This window comes from Heloderma suspectum, chromosome 1 (assembly GCF_057233095.1).
Source record: "Heloderma suspectum isolate Gila_16-S chromosome 1, 16-S_ref, whole genome shotgun sequence".
Classification (NCBI taxonomy): Eukaryota; Metazoa; Chordata; class Lepidosauria; order Squamata; family Helodermatidae; genus Heloderma; species Heloderma suspectum.
Genome location: NC_139458.1, coordinates 228,297,476 through 228,319,124, shown reverse-complemented (window position 1 = coordinate 228,319,124; position 21,649 = coordinate 228,297,476).

Sequence of the window (21,649 nt, the reverse complement as noted above, 5' to 3'; positions counted from 1 at the left end):
TTAGGGTTGGGGAGACTTGGCTTCCGAGGAGGGAACCAGGGTCTTGGGGAAGACTAGCTTGGTGAAACGAACTGAGCAGGTCATCAGAAATGGGTGCCGACCCTCTATAAGTACAACGTGAGGACGGGGCGATGTTTCAGTCAAAACAGGAAATTAGGGTTGAGACTCCAATTAGGGTTAGGGTTGGGGACACTAGGCTTCCCAGGAAGGAACCAGCATCTTGGTAAAGCCTAGATTGGTCAAACAGACTGAGTGAGCCATTGGAGGATAACATACTGCCCATTAGTACAGCTTGTGGACAGGGACATGTTTCAGTCCCAAGAGGAAATTAGGGTTAAGACCCAACTGAGGGTTAGGGGTCAGGAGACTTGGCTTCCCAGAATGGAAACAGGGTGTTGCTGAAGCCAAGCATGGTGAAACAGCCTGAGAGGGCCAAAGGAATGGTATGCCTGCCGTCTTTTAGTACAACCTGTGGATGGGGGTTTGTTACAGTTGCACAAGTAAATTAGGGTTAAGACTCAAGTTAGGGTTAGGGTTCGGGAGACTTGGCTTCCCTGGAGTGAACCAGGGCCTCGGAAAAGCCAAGCATGTAGAAATAGGATAAGTGGGCCTGCAGGATGAGTTGCCTCCTTTCTTTTAGTACACCGCGTGGACGAGGGGATGTTCTATTCCCAAATTAAATTAGGGTAAAAACCCAAGTTAGGGTTAGGGTTGGGGAGACTGGGCTTCCTAGGTAAGAAACGGGTTCTTGGGGAAGCCTAGCTTGGTGAATCAGCCTGAGTGGGACATCCAGATGTCTTCCATGCTGACATTTGGTACACTCTGTGGACGGCGGTATGTTTCAGTCCAAAGAGGAAATTAGGGTTGAGACTCAAATTAGGGTTAGGGTTGGCGAGACTTGGCTTCCCAGGATGGAACCAGGGCGTCTGTAAAGCCAAGCATGTTGAAACAGATTGAGTGGCCCAACAGGATGTGTTCCCTCCTGTCTTTTAGTACACCGTGTGGACTGGGGGATGTTAAATTTCCTCTAGAAAATTTGGGTAAAAACCCCAGTTAGGGTTAGGGTTGGGGAGACTTGGCTTCCGAGGAGGGAACCAGGGTCTTGGGGAAGACTAGCTTGGTGAAACGAACTGAGCAGGTCATCAGAAATGGGTGCCGACCCTCTATAAGTACAACGTGAGGACGGGGCGATGTTTCAGTCAAAACAGGAAATTAGGGTTGAGACTCCAATTAGGGTTAGGGTTGGGGACACTAGGCTTCCCAGGAAGGAACCAGCATCTTGGTAAAGCCTAGATTGGTCAAACAGACTGAGTGAGCCATTGGAGGATAACATACTGCCCATTAGTACAGCTTGTGGACAGGGACATGTTTCAGTCGCAAGAGGAAATTAGGGTTAAGACCCAACTGAGGGTTAGGGGTCAGGAGACTTGGCTTCCCAGAATGGAAACAGGGTGTTGCTGAAGCCAAGCATGGTGAAACAGCCTGAGAGGGCCAAAGGAATGGTATGCCTGCCGTCTTTTAGTACAACCTGTGGATGGGGGTTTGTTACAGTTGCACAAGTAAATTAGGGTTAAGACTCAAGTTAGGGTTAGGGTTCGGGAGACTTGGCTTCCCTGGAGTGAACCAGGGCCTCGGAAAAGCCAAGCATGTAGAAATAGGATAAGTGGGCCTGCAGGATGAGTTGCCTCCTGTCTTTTAGTACACCGCGTGGACGAGGGGATGTTCTATTCCCAAATTAAATTAGGGTAAAAACCCAAGTTAGGGTTAGGGTTGGGGAGACTGGGCTTCCTAGGTAAGAAACGGGTTCTTGGGGAAGCCTAGCTTGGTGAATCAGCCTGAGTGGGACATCCAGATGTCTTCCATGCTGACATTTGGTACACTCTGTGGACGGCGGTATGTTTCAGTCCAAAGAGGAAATTAGGGTTGAGACTCAAATTAGGGTTAGGGTTGGCGAGACTTGGCTTCCCAGGATGGAACCAGGGCGTCTGTAAAGCCAAGCATGTTGAAACAGATTGAGTGGCCCAACAGGATGTGTTCCCTCCTGTCTTTTAGTACACCGTGTGGACTGGGGGATGTTAAATTTCCTCTAGAAAATTTGGGTAAAAACCCAAGTTAGGGTTAGGGTTGGGGAGACTTGGCTTCCGAGGAGGGAACCAGGGTCTTGGGGAAGACTAGCTTGGTGAAACGAACTGAGCAGGTCATCAGAAATGGGTGCCGACCCTCTATAAGTACAACGTGAGGACGGGGCGATGTTTCAGTCAAAACAGGAAATTAGGGTTGAGACTCCAATTAGGGTTAGGGTTGGGGACACTAGGCTTCCCAGGAAGGAACCAGCATCTTGGTAAAGCCTAGATTGGTCAAACAGACTGAGTGAGCCATTGGAGGATAACATACTGCCCATTAGTACAGCTTGTGGACAGGGACATGTTTCAGTCCCAAGAGGAAATTAGGGTTAAGACCCAACTGAGGGTTAGGGGTCAGGAGACTTGGCTTCCCAGAATGGAAACAGGGTGTTGCTGAAGCCAAGCATGGTGAAACAGCCTGAGAGGGCCAAAGGAATGGTATGCCTGCCGTCTTTTAGTACAACCTGTGGATGGGGGTTTGTTACAGTTGCACAAGTAAATTAGGGTTAAGACTCAAGTTAGGGTTAGGGTTCGGGAGACTTGGCTTCCCTGGAGTGAACCAGGGCCTCGGAAAAGCCAAGCATGTAGAAATAGGATAAGTGGGCCTGCAGGATGAGTTGCCTCCTTTCTTTTAGTACACCGCGTGGACGAGGGGATGTTCTATTCCCAAATTAAATTAGGGTAAAAACCCAAGTTAGGGTTAGGGTTGGGGAGACTGGGCTTCCTAGGTAAGAAACGGGTTCTTGGGGAAGCCTAGCTTGGTGAATCAGCCTGAGTGGGACATCCAGATGTCTTCCATGCTGACATTTGGTACACTCTGTGGACGGCGGTATGTTTCAGTCCAAAGAGGAAATTAGGGTTGAGACTCAAATTAGGGTTAGGGTTGGCGAGACTTGGCTTCCCAGGATGGAACCAGGGCGTCTGTAAAGCCAAGCATGTTGAAACAGATTGAGTGGCCCAACAGGATGTGTTCCCTCCTGTCTTTTAGTACACCGTGTGGACTGGGGGATGTTAAATTTCCTCTAGAAAATTTGGGTAAAAACCCCAGTTAGGGTTAGGGTTGGGGAGACTTGGCTTCCGAGGAGGGAACCAGGGTCTTGGGGAAGACTAGCTTGGTGAAACGAACTGAGCAGGTCATCAGAAATGGGTGCCGACCCTCTATAAGTACAACGTGAGGACGGGGCGATGTTTCAGTCAAAACAGGAAATTAGGGTTGAGACTCCAATTAGGGTTAGGGTTGGGGACACTAGGCTTCCCAGGAAGGAACCAGCATCTTGGTAAAGCCTAGATTGGTCAAACAGACTGAGTGAGCCATTGGAGGATAACATACTGCCCATTAGTACAGCTTGTGGACAGGGACATGTTTCAGTCGCAAGAGGAAATTAGGGTTAAGACCCAACTGAGGGTTAGGGGTCAGGAGACTTGGCTTCCCAGAATGGAAACAGGGTGTTGCTGAAGCCAAGCATGGTGAAACAGCCTGAGAGGGCCAAAGGAATGGTATGCCTGCCGTCTTTTAGTACAACCTGTGGATGGGGGTTTGTTACAGTTGCACAAGTAAATTAGGGTTAAGACTCAAGTTAGGGTTAGGGTTCGGGAGACTTGGCTTCCCTGCAGTGAACCAGGGCCTCGGAAAAGCCAAGCATGTAGAAATAGGATAAGTGGGCCTGCAGGATGAGTTGCCTCCTGTCTTTTAGTACACCGCGTGGACGAGGGGATGTTCTATTCCCAAATTAAATTAGGGTAAAAACCCAAGTTAGGGTTAGGGTTGGCGAGACTGGGCTTCCTAGGTAAGAAACGGGTTCTTGGGGAAGCCTAGCTTGGTGAATCAGCCTGAGTGGGACATCAAGATGTCTTCCATGCTGACATTTGGTACACTCTGTGGACGGCGGTATGTTTCAGTCCAAAGAGGAAATTAGGGTTGAGACTCAAATTAGGGTTAGGGTTGGCGAGACTTGGCTTCCCAGGATGGAACCAGGGCGTCTGTAAAGCCACGCATGTTGAAACAGATTGAGTGGCCCAACAGGATGTGTTCCCTCCTGTCTTTTAGTACACCGCGTGGACTGGGGGATGTTGACGTTCCTCTAGAAAATTTGGGTAAAAACCCAAGTTAGGGTTAGGGTTGGGGAGACTTGGCTTCCGAGGAGAGAACCAGGGTCTTGGGGAAGACTAGCTTGGTGAAACGAACTGAGCAGGTCATCAGAAAGGGGTGCCGACCCTCTATAAGTACAACGTGAGGACGGGGCGTTGTTTCAGTCAAAACAGGAAATTAGGGTTGAGACTCAAATTAGGGTTAGGGTTGGGGACACTAGGCTTCCCAGGAAGGAACCAGCATCTTGGTAAAGCCTAGATTGGTCAAACAGACTGAGTGAGCCATTGGAGGATAACATACTGCCCATTAGTACAGCTTGTGGACAGGGACATGTTTCAGTCGCAAGAGGAAATTAGGGTTAAGACCCAACTGAGGGTTAGGGGTCAGGAGACTTGGCTTCCCAGAATGGAAACAGGGTGTTGCTGAAGCCAAGCATGGTGAAACAGCCTGAGAGGGCCAAAGGAATGGGATGCCTGCCGTCTTTTAGTACAACCTGTGGATGGGGGTTTGTTACAGTTGCACAAGTAAATTAGGGTTAAGACTCAAGTTAGGGTTAGGGTTCGGGAGACTTGGCTTCCCTGGAGTGAACCAGGGCCTCGGAAAAGCCAAGCATGTAGAAATAGGATAAGTGGGCCTGCAGGATGAGTTCCCTCCTGTCTTTTAGTACACCGCGTGGACGAGGGGATGTTCTATTCCCAAATTAAATTAGGGTAAAAACCCAAGTTAGGGTTAGGGTTGGGGAGACTGGGCTTCCTAGGTAAGAAACGGGTTCTTGGGGAAGCCTAGCTTGGTGAATCAGCCTGAGTGGGACATCCAGATGTCTTCCATGCTGACATTTGGTACACTCTGTGGACGGCGGTATGTTTCAGTCCAAAGAGGAAATTAGGGTTGAGACTCAAATTAGGGTTAGGGTTGGCGAGACTTGGCTTCCCAGGATGGAACCAGGGCGTCTGTAAAGCCAAGCATGTTGAAACAGATTGAGTGGCCCAACAGGATGTGTTCCCTCCTGTCTTTTAGTACACCGTGTGGACTGGGGGATGTTAAATTTCCTCTAGAAAATTTGGGTAAAAACCCCAGTTAGGGTTAGGGTTGGGGAGACTTGGCTTCCGAGGAGGGAACCAGGGTCTTGGGGAAGACTAGCTTGGTGAAACGAACTGAGCAGGTCATCAGAAATGGGTGCCGACCCTCTATAAGTACAACGTGAGGACGGGGCGATGTTTCAGTCAAAACAGGAAATTAGGGTTGAGACTCCAATTAGGGTTAGGGTTGGGGACACTAGGCTTCCCAGGAAGGAACCAGCATCTTGGTAAAGCCTAGATTGGTCAAACAGACTGAGTGAGCCATTGGAGGGTAACATACTGCCCATTAGTACAGCTTGTGGACAGGGACATGTTTCAGTCGCAAGAGGAAATTAGGGTTAAGACCCAACTGAGGGTTAGGGGTCAGGAGACTTGGCTTCCCAGAATGGAAACAGGGTGTTGCTGAAGCCAAGCATGGTGAAACAGCCTGAGAGGGCCAAAGGAATGGTATGCCTGCCGTCTTTTAGTACAACCTGTGGATGGGGGTTTGTTACAGTTGGACAAGTAAATTAGGGTTAAGACTCAAGTTAGGGTTAGGGTTCGGGAGACTTGGCTTCCCTGCAGTGAACCAGGGCCTCGGAAAAGCCAAGCATGTAGAAATAGGATAAGTGGGCCTGCAGGATGAGTTGCCTCCTGTCTTTTAGTACACCGCGTGGACGAGGGGATGTTCTATTCCCAAATTAAATTAGGGTAAAAACCCAAGTTAGGGTTAGGGTTGGGGAGACTGGGCTTCCTAGGTAAGAAACGGGTTCTTGGGGAAGCCTAGCTTGGTGAATCAGCCTGAGTGGGACATCCAGATGTCTTCCATGCTGACATTTGGTACACTCTGTGGACGGCGGTATGTTTCAGTCCAAAGAGGAAATTAGGGTTGAGACTCAAATTAGGGTTAGGGTTGGCGAGACTTGGCTTCCCAGGATGGAACCAGGGCGTCTGTAAAGCCAAGCATGTTGAAACAGATTGAGTGGCCCAACAGGATGTGTTCCCTCCTGTCTTTTAGTACACCGTGTGGACTGGGGGATGTTAAATTTCCTCTAGAAAATTTGGGTAAAAACCCCAGTTAGGGTTAGGGTTGGGGAGACTTGGCTTCCGAGGAGGGAACCAGGGTCTTGGGGAAGACTAGCTTGGTGAAACGAACTGAGCAGGTCATCAGAAATGGGTGCCGACCCTCTATAAGTACAACGTGAGGACGGGGCGATGTTTCAGTCAAAACAGGAAATTAGGGTTGAGACTCCAATTAGGGTTAGGGTTGGGGACACTAGGCTTCCCAGGAAGGAACCAGCATCTTGGTAAAGCCTAGATTGGTCAAACAGACTGAGTGAGCCATTGGAGGATAACATACTGCCCATTAGTACAGCTTGTGGACAGGGACATGTTTCAGTCCCAAGAGGAAATTAGGGTTAAGACCCAACTGAGGGTTAGGGGTCAGGAGACTTGGCTTCCCAGAATGGAAACAGGGTGTTGCTGAAGCCAAGCATGGTGAAACAGCCTGAGAGGGCCAAAGGAATGGTATGCCTGCCGTCTTTTAGTACAACCTGTGGATGGGGGTTTGTTACAGTTGCACAAGTAAATTAGGGTTAAGACTCAAGTTAGGGTTAGGGTTCGGGAGACTTGGCTTCCCTGGAGTGAACCAGGGCCTCGGAAAAGCCAAGCATGTAGAAATAGGATAAGTGGGCCTGCAGGATGAGTTGCCTCCTTTCTTTTAGTACACCGCGTGGACGAGGGGATGTTCTATTCCCAAATTAAATTAGGGTAAAAACCCAAGTTAGGGTTAGGGTTGGGGAGACTGGGCTTCCTAGGTAAGAAACAGGTTCTTGGGGAAGCCTAGCTTGGTGAATCAGCCTGAGTGGGACATCCAGATGTCTTCCATGCTGACATTTGGTACACTCTGTGGACGGCGGTATGTTTCAGTCCAAAGAGGAAATTAGGGTTGAGACTCAAATTAGGGTTAGGGTTGGCGAGACTTGGCTTCCCAGGATGGAACCAGGGCGTCTGTAAAGCCAAGCATGTTGAAACAGATTGAGTGGCCCAACAGGATGTGTTCCCTCCTGTCTTTTAGTACACCGTGTGGACTGGGGGATGTTAAATTTCCTCTAGAAAATTTGGGTAAAAACCCAAGTTAGGGTTAGGGTTGGGGAGACTTGGCTTCCGAGGAGGGAACCAGGGTCTTGGGGAAGACTAGCTTGGTGAAACGAACTGAGCAGGTCATCAGAAATGGGTGCCGACCCTCTATAAGTACAACGTGAGGACGGGGCGATGTTTCAGTCAAAACAGGAAATTAGGGTTGAGACTCCAATTAGGGTTAGGGTTGGGGACACTAGGCTTCCCAGGAAGGAACCAGCATCTTGGTAAAGCCTAGATTGGTCAAACAGACTGAGTGAGCCATTGGAGGATAACATACTGCCCATTAGTACAGCTTGTGGACAGGGACATGTTTCAGTCGCAAGAGGAAATTAGGGTTAAGACCCAACTGAGGGTTAGGGGTCAGGAGACTTGGCTTCCCAGAATGGAAACAGGGTGTTGCTGAAGCCAAGCATGGTGAAACAGCCTGAGAGGGCCAAAGGAATGGTATGCCTGCCGTCTTTTAGTACAACCTGTGGATGGGGGTTTGTTACAGTTGCACAAGTAAATTAGGGTTAAGACTCAAGTTAGGGTTAGGGTTCGGGAGACTTGGCTTCCCTGGAGTGAACCAGGGCCTCGGAAAAGCCAAGCATGTAGAAATAGGATAAGTGGGCCTGCAGGATGAGTTGCCTCCTGTCTTTTAGTACACCGCGTGGACGAGGGGATGTTCTATTCCCAAATTAAATTAGGGTAAAAACCCAAGTTAGGGTTAGGGTTGGCGAGACTGGGCTTCCTAGGTAAGAAACGGGTTCTTGGGGAAGCCTAGCTTGGTGAATCAGCCTGAGTGGGACATCAGGATGTCTTCCATGCTGACATTTGGTACACTCTGTGGACGGCGGTATGTTTCAGTCCAAAGAGGAAATTAGGGTTGAGACTCAAATTAGGGTTAGGGTTGGCGAGACTTGGCTTCCCAGGATGGAAGCAGGGCGTCTGTAAAGCCACGCATGTTGAAACAGATTGAGTGGCCCAACAGGATGTGTTCCCTCCTGTCTTTTAGTACACCGCGTGGACTGGGGGATGTTGACGTTCCTCTAGAAAATTTGGGTAAAAACCCAAGTTAGGGTTAGGGTTGGGGAGACTTGGCTTCCGAGGAGAGAACCAGGGTCTTGGGGAAGACTAGCTTGGTGAAACGAACTGAGCAGGTCATCAGAAAGGGGTGCCGACCCTCTATAAGTACAACGTGAGGACGGGGCGTTGTTTCAGTCAAAACAGGAAATTAGGGTTGAGACTCAAATTAGGGTTAGGGTTGGGGACACTAGGCTTCCCAGGAAGGAACCAGCATCTTGGTAAAGCCTAGATTGGTCAAACAGACTGAGTGAGCCATTGGAGGATAACATACTGCCCATTAGTACAGCTTGTGGACAGGGACATGTTTCAGTCGCAAGAGGAAATTAGGGTTAAGACCCAACTGAGGGTTAGGGGTCAGGAGACTTGGCTTCCCAGAATGGAAACAGGGTGTTGCTGAAGCCAAGCATGGTGAAACAGCCTGAGAGGGCCAAAGGAATGGGATGCCTGCCGTCTTTTAGTACAACCTGTGGATGGGGGTTTGTTACAGTTGCACAAGTAAATTAGGGTTAAGACTCAAGTTAGGGTTAGGGTTCGGGAGACTTGGCTTCCCTGGAGTGAACCAGGGCCTCGGAAAAGCCAAGCATGTAGAAATAGGATAAGTGGGCCTGCAGGATGAGTTCCCTCCTGTCTTTTAGTACACCGCGTGGACGAGGGGATGTTCTATTCCCAAATTAAATTAGGGTAAAAACCCAAGTTAGGGTTAGGGTTGGGGAGACTGGGCTTCCTAGGTAAGAAACGGGTTCTTGGGGAAGCCTAGCTTGGTGAATCAGCCTGAGTGGGACATCCAGATGTCTTCCATGCTGACATTTGGTACACTCTGTGGACGGCGGTATGTTTCAGTCCAAAGAGGAAATTAGGGTTGAGACTCAAATTAGGGTTAGGGTTGGCGAGACTTGGCTTCCCAGGATGGAACCAGGGCGTCTGTAAAGCCAAGCATGTTGAAACAGATTGAGTGGCCCAACAGGATGTGTTCCCTCCTGTCTTTTAGTACACCGTGTGGACTGGGGGATGTTAAATTTCCTCTAGAAAATTTGGGTAAAAACCCCAGTTAGGGTTAGGGTTGGGGAGACTTGGCTTCCGAGGAGGGAACCAGGGTCTTGGGGAAGACTAGCTTGGTGAAACGAACTGAGCAGGTCATCAGAAATGGGTGCCGACCCTCTATAAGTACAACGTGAGGACGGGGCGATGTTTCAGTCAAAACAGGAAATTAGGGTTGAGACTCCAATTAGGGTTAGGGTTGGGGACACTAGGCTTCCCAGGAAGGAACCAGCATCTTGGTAAAGCCTAGATTGGTCAAACAGACTGAGTGAGCCATTGGAGGGTAACATACTGCCCATTAGTACAGCTTGTGGACAGGGACATGTTTCAGTCGCAAGAGGAAATTAGGGTTAAGACCCAACTGAGGGTTAGGGGTCAGGAGACTTGGCTTCCCAGAATGGAAACAGGGTGTTGCTGAAGCCAAGCATGGTGAAACAGCCTGAGAGGGCCAAAGGAATGGTATGCCTGCCGTCTTTTAGTACAACCTGTGGATGGGGGGTTGTTACAGTTGGACAAGTAAATTAGGGTTAAGACTCAAGTTAGGGTTAGGGTTCGGGAGACTTGGCTTCCCTGCAGTGAACCAGGGCCTCGGAAAAGCCAAGCATGTAGAAATAGGATAAGTGGGCCTGCAGGATGAGTTGCCTCCTGTCTTTTAGTACACCGCGTGGACGAGGGGATGTTCTATTCCCAAATTAAATTAGGGTAAAAACCCAAGTTAGGGTTAGGGTTGGGGAGACTGGGCTTCCTAGGTAAGAAACGGGTTCTTGGGGAAGCCTAGCTTGGTGAATCAGCCTGAGTGGGACATCCAGATGTCTTCCATGCTGACATTTGGTACACTCTGTGGACGGCGGTATGTTTCAGTCCAAAGAGGAAATTAGGGTTGAGACTCAAATTAGGGTTAGGGTTGGCGAGACTTGGCTTCCCAGGATGGAACCAGGGCGTCTGTAAAGCCAAGCATGTTGAAACAGATTGAGTGGCCCAACAGGATGTGTTCCCTCCTGTCTTTTAGTACACCGTGTGGACTGGGGGATGTTAAATTTCCTCTAGAAAATTTGGGTAAAAACCCCAGTTAGGGTTAGGGTTGGGGAGACTTGGCTTCCGAGGAGGGAACCAGGGTCTTGGGGAAGACTAGCTTGGTGAAACGAACTGAGCAGGTCATCAGAAATGGGTGCCGACCCTCTATAAGTACAACGTGAGGACGGGGCGATGTTTCAGTCAAAACAGGAAATTAGGGTTGAGACTCCAATTAGGGTTAGGGTTGGGGACACTAGGCTTCCCAGGAAGGAACCAGCATCTTGGTAAAGCCTAGATTGGTCAAACAGACTGAGTGAGCCATTGGAGGATAACATACTGCCCATTAGTACAGCTTGTGGACAGGGACATGTTTCAGTCCCAAGAGGAAATTAGGGTTAAGACCCAACTGAGGGTTAGGGGTCAGGAGACTTGGCTTCCCAGAATGGAAACAGGGTGTTGCTGAAGCCAAGCATGGTGAAACAGCCTGAGAGGGCCAAAGGAATGGTATGCCTGCCGTCTTTTAGTACAACCTGTGGATGGGGGTTTGTTACAGTTGCACAAGTAAATTAGGGTTAAGACTCAAGTTAGGGTTAGGGTTCGGGAGACTTGGCTTCCCTGGAGTGAACCAGGGCCTCGGAAAAGCCAAGCATGTAGAAATAGGATAAGTGGGCCTGCAGGATGAGTTGCCTCCTTTCTTTTAGTACACCGCGTGGACGAGGGGATGTTCTATTCCCAAATTAAATTAGGGTAAAAACCCAAGTTAGGGTTAGGGTTGGGGAGACTGGGCTTCCTAGGTAAGAAACGGGTTCTTGGGGAAGCCTAGCTTGGTGAATCAGCCTGAGTGGGACATCCAGATGTCTTCCATGCTGACATTTGGTACACTCTGTGGACGGCGGTATGTTTCAGTCCAAAGAGGAAATTAGGGTTGAGACTCAAATTAGGGTTAGGGTTGGCGAGACTTGGCTTCCCAGGATGGAACCAGGGCGTCTGTAAAGCCAAGCATGTTGAAACAGATTGAGTGGCCCAACAGGATGTGTTCCCTCCTGTCTTTTAGTACACCGTGTGGACTGGGGGATGTTAAATTTCCTCTAGAAAATTTGGGTAAAAACCCCAGTTAGGGTTAGGGTTGGGGAGACTTGGCTTCCGAGGAGGGAACCAGGGTCTTGGGGAAGACTAGCTTGGTGAAACGAACTGAGCAGGTCATCAGAAATGGGTGCCGACCCTCTATAAGTACAACGTGAGGACGGGGCGATGTTTCAGTCAAAACAGGAAATTAGGGTTGAGACTCCAATTAGGGTTAGGGTTGGGGACACTAGGCTTCCCAGGAAGGAACCAGCATCTTGGTAAAGCCTAGATTGGTCAAACAGACTGAGTGAGCCATTGGAGGATAACATACTGCCCATTAGTACAGCTTGTGGACAGGGACATGTTTCAGTCGCAAGAGGAAATTAGGGTTAAGACCCAACTGAGGGTTAGGGGTCAGGAGACTTGGCTTCCCAGAATGGAAACAGGGTGTTGCTGAAGCCAAGCATGGTGAAACAGCCTGAGAGGGCCAAAGGAATGGTATGCCTGCCGTCTTTTAGTACAACCTGTGGATGGGGGTTTGTTACAGTTGCACAAGTAAATTAGGGTTAAGACTCAAGTTAGGGTTAGGGTTCGGGAGACTTGGCTTCCCTGGAGTGAACCAGGGCCTCGGAAAAGCCAAGCATGTAGAAATAGGATAAGTGGGCCTGCAGGATGAGTTGCCTCCTGTCTTTTAGTACACCGCGTGGACGAGGGGATGTTCTATTCCCAAATTAAATTAGGGTAAAAACCCAAGTTAGGGTTAGGGTTGGGGAGACTGGGCTTCCTAGGTAAGAAACGGGTTCTTGGGGAAGCCTAGCTTGGTGAATCAGCCTGAGTGGGACATCCAGATGTCTTCCATGCTGACATTTGGTACACTCTGTGGACGGCGGTATGTTTCAGTCCAAAGAGGAAATTAGGGTTGAGACTCAAATTAGGGTTAGGGTTGGCGAGACTTGGCTTCCCAGGATGGAACCAGGGCGTCTGTAAAGCCAAGCATGTTGAAACAGATTGAGTGGCCCAACAGGATGTGTTCCCTCCTGTCTTTTAGTACACCGTGTGGACTGGGGGATGTTAAATTTCCTCTAGAAAATTTGGGTAAAAACCCAAGTTAGGGTTAGGGTTGGGGAGACTTGGCTTCCGAGGAGGGAACCAGGGTCTTGGGGAAGACTAGCTTGGTGAAACGAACTGAGCAGGTCATCAGAAAGGGGTGCCGACCCTCTATAAGTACAACGTGAGGATGGGGCGTTGTTTCAGTCAAAACAGGAAATTAGGGTTGAGACTCCAATTAGGGTTAGGGTTGGGGACACTAGGCTTCCCAGGAAGGAACCAGCATCTTGGTAAAGCCTAGATTGGTCAAACAGACTGAGTGAGCCATTGGAGGATAACATACTGCCCATTAGTACAGCTTGTGGACAGGGACATGTTTCAGTCGCAAGAGGAAATTAGGGTTAAGACCCAACTGAGGGTTAGGGGTCAGGAGACTTTGCTTCCCAGAATGGAAACAGGGTGTTGCTGAAGCCAAGCATGGTGAAACAGCCTGAGAGGGCCAAAGGAATGGGATGCCTGCCGTCTTTTAGTACAACCTGTGGATGGGGGTTTGTTACAGTTGCACAAGTAAATTAGGGTTAAGACTCAAGTTAGGGTTAGGGTTCGGGAGACTTGGCTTCCCTGGAGTGAACCAGGGCCTCGGAAAAGCCAAGCATGTAGAAATAGGATAAGTGGGCCTGCAGGATGAGTTGCCTCCTGTCTTTTAGTACACCGCGTGGACGAGGGGATGTTCTATTCCCAAATTAAATTAGGGTAAAAACCCAAGTTAGGGTTAGGGTTGGGGAGACTGGGCTTCCTAGGTAAGAAACGGGTTCTTGGGGAAGCCTAGCTTGGTGAATCAGCCTGAGTGGGACATCCAGATGTCTTCCATGCTGACATTTGGTACACTCTGTGGACGGCGGTATGTTTCAGTCCAAAGAGGAAATTAGGGTTGAGACTCAAATTAGGGTTAGGGTTGGCGAGACTTGGCTTCCCAGGATGGAACCAGGGCGTCTGTAAAGCCAAGCATGTTGAAACAGATTGAGTGGCCCAACAGGATGTGTTCCCTCCTGTCTTTTAGTACACCGTGTGGACTGGGGGATGTTAAATTTCCTCTAGAAAATTTGGGTAAAAACCCCAGTTAGGGTTAGGGTTGGGGAGACTTGGCTTCCGAGGAGGGAACCAGGGTCTTGGGGAAGACTAGCTTGGTGAAACGAACTGAGCAGGTCATCAGAAATGGGTGCCGACCCTCTATAAGTACAACGTGAGGACGGGGCGATGTTTCAGTCAAAACAGGAAATTAGGGTTGAGACTCAAATTAGGGTTAGGGTTGGGGACACTAGGCTTCCCAGGAAGGAACCAGCATCTTGGTAAAGCCTAGATTGGTCAAACAGACTGAGTGAGCCATTGGAGGATAACATACTGCCCATTAGTACAGCTTGTGGACAGGGACATGTTTCAGTCGCAAGAGGAAATTAGGGTTAAGACCCAACTGAGGGTTAGGGGTCAGGAGACTTGGCTTCCCAGAATGGAAACAGGGTGTTGCTGAAGCCAAGCATGGTGAAACAGCCTGAGAGGGCCAAAGGAATGGTATGCCTGCCGTCTTTTAGTACAACCTGTGGATGGGGGTTTGTTACAGTTGCACAAGTAAATTAGGGTTAAGACTCAAGTTAGGGTTAGGGTTCGGGAGACTTGGCTTCCCTGGAGTGAACCAGGGCCTCGGAAAAGCCAAGCATGTAGAAATAGGATAAGTGGGCCTGCAGGATGAGTTGCCTCCTTTCTTTTAGTACACCGCGTGGACGAGGGGATGTTCTATTCCCAAATTAAATTAGGGTAAAAACCCAAGTTAGGGTTAGGGTTGGGGAGACTGGGCTTCCTAGGTAAGAAACGGGTTCTTGGGGAAGCCTAGCTTGGTGAATCAGCCTGAGTGGGACATCCAGATGTCTTCCATGCTGACATTTGGTACACTCTGTGGACGGCGGTATGTTTCAGTCCAAAGAGGAAATTAGGGTTGAGACTCAAATTAGGGTTAGGGTTGGCGAGACTTGGCTTCCCAGGATGGAACCAGGGCGTCTGTAAAGCCAAGCATGTTGAAACAGATTGAGTGGCCCAACAGGATGTGTTCCCTCCTGTCTTTTAGTACACCGTGTGGACTGGGGGATGTTAAATTTCCTCTAGAAAATTTGGGTAAAAACCCCAGTTAGGGTTAGGGTTGGGGAGACTTGGCTTCCGAGGAGGGAACCAGGGTCTTGGGGAAGACTAGCTTGGTGAAACGAACTGAGCAGGTCATCAGAAATGGGTGCCGACCCTCTATAAGTACAACGTGAGGACGGGGCGATGTTTCAGTCAAAACAGGAAATTAGGGTTGAGACTCCAATTAGGGTTAGGGTTGGGGACACTAGGCTTCCCAGGAAGGAACCAGCATCTTGGTAAAGCCTAGATTGGTCAAACAGACTGAGTGAGCCATTGGAGGATAACATACTGCCCATTAGTACAGCTTGTGGACAGGGACATGTTTCAGTCGCAAGAGGAAATTAGGGTTAAGACCCAACTGAGGGTTAGGGGTCAGGAGACTTGGCTTCCCAGAATGGAAACAGGGTGTTGCTGAAGCCAAGCATGGTGAAACAGCCTGAGAGGGCCAAAGGAATGGTATGCCTGCCGTCTTTTAGTACAACCTGTGGATGGGGGTTTGTTACAGTTGCACAAGTAAATTAGGGTTAAGACTCAAGTTAGGGTTAGGGTTCGGGAGACTTGGCTTCCCTGGAGTGAACCAGGGCCTCGGAAAAGCCAAGCATGTAGAAATAGGATAAGTGGGCCTGCAGGATGAGTTGCCTCCTGTCTTTTAGTACACCGCGTGGACGAGGGGATGTTCTATTCCCAAATTAAATTAGGGTAAAAACCCAAGTTAGGGTTAGGGTTGGGGAGACTGGGCTTCCTAGGTAAGAAACGGGTTCTTGGGGAAGCCTAGCTTGGTGAATCAGCCTGAGTGGGACATCCAGATGTCTTCCATGCTGACATTTGGTACACTCTGTGGACGGCGGTATGTTTCAGTCCAAAGAGGAAATTAGGGTTGAGACTCAAATTAGGGTTAGGGTTGGCGAGACTTGGCTTCCCAGGATGGAACCAGGGCGTCTGTAAAGCCAAGCATGTTGAAACAGATTGAGTGGCCCAACAGGATGTGTTCCCTCCTGTCTTTTAGTACACCGTGTGGACTGGGGGATGTTAAATTTCCTCTAGAAAATTTGGGTAAAAACCCAAGTTAGGGTTAGGGTTGGGGAGACTTGGCTTCCGAGGAGGGAACCAGGGTCTTGGGGAAGACTAGCTTGGTGAAACGAACTGAGCAGGTCATCAGAAAGGGGTGCCGACCCTCTATAAGTACAACGTGAGGACGGGGCGTTGTTTCAGTCAAAACAGGAAATTAGGGTTGAGACTCCAATTAGGGTTAGGGTTGGGGACACTAGGCTTCCCAGGAAGGAAACAGCATCTTGGTAAAGCCTAGATTGGTCAAACAGACTGAGTGAGCCATTGGAGGATAACATACTGCCCATTAGTACAGCTTGTGGACAGGGACATGTTTCAGTCGCAAGAGGAAATTAGGGTTAAGACCCAACTGAGGGTTAGGGGTCAGGAGACTTTGCTTCCCAGAATGGAAACAGGGTGTTGCTGAAGCCAAGCATGGTGAAACAGCCTGAGAGGGCCAAAGGAATGGGATGCCTGCCGTCTTTTAGTACAACCTGTGGATGGGGGTTTGTTACAGTTGCACAAGTAAATTAGGGTTAAGACTCAAGTTAGGGTTAGGGTTCGGGAGACTTGGCTTCCCTGGAGTGAACCAGGGCCTCGGAAAAGCCAAGCATGTAGAAATAGGATAAGTGGGCCTGCAGGATGAGTTCCCTCCTGTCTTTTAGTACACCGCGTGGACGAGGGGATGTTCTATTCCCAAATTAAATTAGGGTAAAAACCCAAGTTAGGGTTAGGGTTGGGGAGACTGGGCTTCCTAGGTAAGAAACGGGTTCTTGGGGAAGCCTAGCTTGGTGAATCAGCCTGAGTGGGACATCCAGATGTCTTCCATGCTGACATTTGGTACACTCTGTGGACGGCGGTATGTTTCAGTCCAAAGAGGAAATTAGGGTTGAGACTCAAATTAGGGTTAGGGTTGGCGAGACTTGGCTTCCCAGGATGGAACCAGGGCGTCTGTAAAGCCAAGCATGTTGAAACAGATTGAGTGGCCCAACAGGATGTGTTCCCTCCTGTCTTTTAGTACACCGTGTGGACTGGGGGATGTTAAATTTCCTCTAGAAAATTTGGGTAAAAACCCCAGTTAGGGTTAGGGTTGGGGAGACTTGGCTTCCGAGGAGGGAACCAGGGTCTTGGGGAAGACTAGCTTGGTGAAACGAACTGAGCAGGTCATCAGAAATGGGTGCCGACCCTCTATAAGTACAACGTGAGGACGGGGCGATGTTTCAGTCAAAACAGGAAATTAGGGTTGAGACTCAAATTAGGGTTAGGGTTGGGGACACTAGGCTTCCCAGGAAGGAACCAGCATCTTGGTAAAGCCTAGATTGGTCAAACAGACTGAGTGAGCCATTGGAGGGTAACATACTGCCCATTAGTACAGCTTGTGGACAGGGACATGTTTCAGTCGCAAGAGGAAATTAGGGTTAAGACCCAACTGAGGGTTAGGGGTCAGGAGACTTGGCTTCCCAGAATGGAAACAGGGTGTTGCTGAAGCCAAGCATGGTGAAACAGCCTGAGAGGGCCAAAGGAATGGTATGCCTGCCGTCTTTTAGTACAACCTGTGGATGGGGGTTTGTTACAGTTGGACAAGTAAATTAGGGTTAAGACTCAAGTTAGGGTTAGGGTTCGGGAGACTTGGCTTCCCTGCAGTGAACCAGGGCCTCGGAAAAGCCAAGCATGTAGAAATAGGATAAGTGGGCCTGCAGGATGAGTTGCCTCCTGTCTTTTAGTACACCGCGTGGACGAGGGGATGTTCTATTCCCAAATTAAATTAGGGTAAAAACCCAAGTTAGGGTTAGGGTTGGGGAGACTGGGCTTCCTAGGTAAGAAACGGGTTCTTGGGGAAGCCTAGCTTGGTGAATCAGCCTGAGTGGGACATCCAGATGTCTTCCATGCTGACATTTGGTACACTCTGTGGACGGCGGTATGTTTCAGTCCAAAGAGGAAATTAGGGTTGAGACTCAAATTAGGGTTAGGGTTGGCGAGACTTGGCTTCCCAGGATGGAACCAGGGCGTCTGTAAAGCCAAGCATGTTGAAACAGATTGAGTGGCCCAACAGGATGTGTTCCCTCCTGTCTTTTAGTACACCGTGTGGACTGGAGGATGTTAAATTTCCTCTAGAAAATTTGGGTAAAAACCCCAGTTAGGGTTAGGGTTGGGGAGACTTGGCTTCCGAGGAGGGAACCAGGGTCTTGGGGAAGACTAGCTTGGTGAAACGAACTGAGCAGGTCATCAGAAATGGGTGCCGACCCTCTATAAGTACAACGTGAGGACGGGGCGATGTTTCAGTCAAAACAGGAAATTAGGGTTGAGACTCCAATTAGGGTTAGGGTTGGGGACACTAGGCTTCCCAGGAAGGAACCAGCATCTTGGTAAAGCCTAGATTGGTCAAACAGACTGAGTGAGCCATTGGAGGATAACATACTGCCCATTAGTACAGCTTGTGGACAGGGACATGTTTCAGTCCCAAGAGGAAATTAGGGTTAAGACCCAACTGAGGGTTAGGGGTCAGGAGACTTGGCTTCCCAGAATGGAAACAGGGTGTTGCTGAAGCCAAGCATGGTGAAACAGCCTGAGAGGGCCAAAGGAATGGTATGCCTGCCGTCTTTTAGTACAACCTGTGGATGGGGGTTTGTTACAGTTGCACAAGTAAATTAGGGTTAAGACTCAAGTTAGGGTTAGGGTTCGGGAGACTTGGCTTCCCTGGAGTGAACCAGGGCCTCGGAAAAGCCAAGCATGTAGAAATAGGATAAGTGGGCCTGCAGGATGAGTTGCCTCCTTTCTTTTAGTACACCGCGTGGACGAGGGGATGTTCTATTCCCAAATTAAATTAGGGTAAAAACCCAAGTTAGGGTTAGGGTTGGGGAGACTGGGCTTCCTAGGTAAGAAACGGGTTCTTGGGGAAGCCTAGCTTGGTGAATCAGCCTGAGTGGGACATCCAGATGTCTTCCATGCTGACATTTGGTACACTCTGTGGACGGCGGTATGTTTCAGTCCAAAGAGGAAATTAGGGTTGAGACTCAAATTAGGGTTAGGGTTGGCGAGACTTGGCTTCCCAGGATGGAACCAGGGCGTCTGTAAAGCCAAGCATGTTGAAACAGATTGAGTGGCCCAACAGGATGTGTTCCCTCCTGTCTTTTAGTACACCGTGTGGACTGGGGGATGTTAAATTTCCTCTAGAAAATTTGGGTAAAAACCCCAGTTAGGGTTAGGGTTGGGGAGACTTGGCTTCCGAGGAGGGAACCAGGGTCTTGGGGAAGACTAGCTTGGTGAAACGAACTGAGCAGGTCATCAGAAATGGGTGCCGACCCTCTATAAGTACAACGTGAGGACGGGGCGATGTTTCAGTCAAAACAGGAAATTAGGGTTGAGACTCCAATTAGGGTTAGGGTTGGGGACACTAGGCTTCCCAGGAAGGAACCAGCATCTTGGTAAAGCCTAGATTGGTCAAACAGACTGAGTGAGCCATTGGAGGATAACATACTGCCCATTAGTACAGCTTGTGGACAGGGACATGTTTCAGTCGCAAGAGGAAATTAGGGTTAAGACCCAACTGAGGGTTAGGGGTCAGGAGACTTGGCTTCCCAGAATGGAAACAGGGTGTTGCTGAAGCCAAGCATGGTGAAACAGCCTGAGAGGGCCAAAGGAATGGTATGCCTGCCGTCTTTTAGTACAACCTGTGGATGGGGGTTTGTTACAGTTGCACAAGTAAATTAGGGTTAAGACTCAAGTTAGGGTTAGGGTTCGGGAGACTTGGCTTCCCTGGAGTGAACCAGGGCCTCGGAAAAGCCAAGCATGTAGAAATAGGATAAGTGGGCCTGCAGGATGAGTTGCCTCCTGTCTTTTAGTACACCGCGTGGACGAGGGGATGTTCTATTCCCAAATTAAATTAGGGTAAAAACCCAAGTTAGGGTTAGGGTTGGCGAGACTGGGCTTCCTAGGTAAGAAACGGGTTCTTGGGGAAGCCTAGCTTGGTGAATCAGCCTGAGTGGGACATCAAGATGTCTTCCATGCTGACATTTGGTACACTCTGTGGACGGCGGTATGTTTCAGTCCAAAGAGGAAATTAGGGTTGAGACTCAAATTAGGGTTAGGGTTGGCGAGACTTGGCTTCCCAGGATGGAACCAGGGCGTCTGTAAAGCCACGCATGTTGAAACAGATTGAGTGGCCCAACAGGATGTGTTCCCTCCTGTCTTTTAGTACACCGCGTGGACTGGGGGATGTTGACGTTCCTCTAGAAAATTTGGGTAAAAACCCAAGTTAGGGTTAGGGTTGGGGAGACTTGGCTTCCGAGGAGAGAACCAGGGTCTTGGGGAAGACTAGCTTGGTGAAACGAACTGAGCAGGTCATCAGAAAGGGGTGCCGACCCTCTATAAGTACAACGTGAGGACGGGGCGTTGTTTCAGTCAAAACAGGAAATTAGGGTTGAGACTCAAATTAGGGTTAGGGTTGGGGACACTAGGCTTCCCAGGAAGGAACCAGCATCTTGGTAAAGCCTAGATTGGTCAAACAGACTGAGTGAGCCATTGGAGGATAACATACTGCCCATTAGTACAGCTTGTGGACAGGGACATGTTTCAGTCGCAAGAGGAAATTAGGGTTAAGACCCAACTGAGGGTTAGGGGTCAGGAGACTTGGCTTCCCAGAATGGAAACAGGGTGTTGCTGAAGCCAAGCATGGTGAAACAGCCTGAGAGGGCCAAAGGAATGGGATGCCTGCCGTCTTTTAGTACAACCTGTGGATGGGGGTTTGTTACAGTTGCACAAGTAAATTAGGGTTAAGACTCAAGTTAGGGTTAGGGTTCGGGAGACTTGACTTCCCTGGAGTGAACCAGGGCCTCGGAAAAGCCAAGCATGTAGAAATAGGATAAGTGGGCCTGCAGGATGAGTTGCCTCCTTTCTTTTAGTACACCGCGTGGACGAGGGGATGTTCTATTCCCAAATTAAATTAGGGTAAAAACCCAAGTTAGGGTTAGGGTTGGGGAGACTGGGCTTCCTAGGTAAGAAACGGGTTCTTGGGGAAGCCTAGCTTGGTGAATCAGCCTGAGTGGGACATCCAGATGTCTTCCATGCTGACATTTGGTACACTCTGTGGACGGCGGTATGTTTCAGTCCAAAGAGGAAATTAGGGTTGAGACTCAAATTAGGGTTAGGGTTGGCGAGACTTGGCTTCCCAGGATGGAACCAGGGCGTCTGTAAAGCCAAGCATGTTGAAACAGATTGAGTGGCCCAACAGGATGTGTTCCCTCCTGTCTTTTAGTACACCGTGTGGACTGGGGGATGTTAAATTTCCTCTAGAAAATTTGGGTAAAAACCCCAGTTAGGGTTAGGGTTGGGGAGACTTGGCTTCCGAGGAGGGAACCAGGGTCTTGGGGAAGACTAGCTTGGTGAAACGAACTGAGCAGGTCATCAGAAAGGGGTGCCGACCCTCTATAAGTACAACGTGAGGACGGGGCGTTGTTTCAGTCAAAACAGGAAATTAGGGTTGAGACTCAAATTAGGGTTAGGGTTGGGGACACTAGGCTTCCCAGGAAGGAACCAGCATCTTGGTAAAGCCTAGATTGGTCAAACAGACTGAGTGAGCCATTGGAGGATAACATACTGCCCATTAGTACAGCTTGTGGACAGGGACATGTTTCAGTCGCAAGAGGAAATTAGGGTTAAGACCCAACTGAGGGTTAGGGGTCAGGAGACTTGGCTTCCCAGAATGGAAACAGGGTGTTGCTGAAGCCAAGCATGGTGAAACAGCCTGAGAGGGCCAAAGGAATGGGATGCCTGCCGTCTTTTAGTACAAC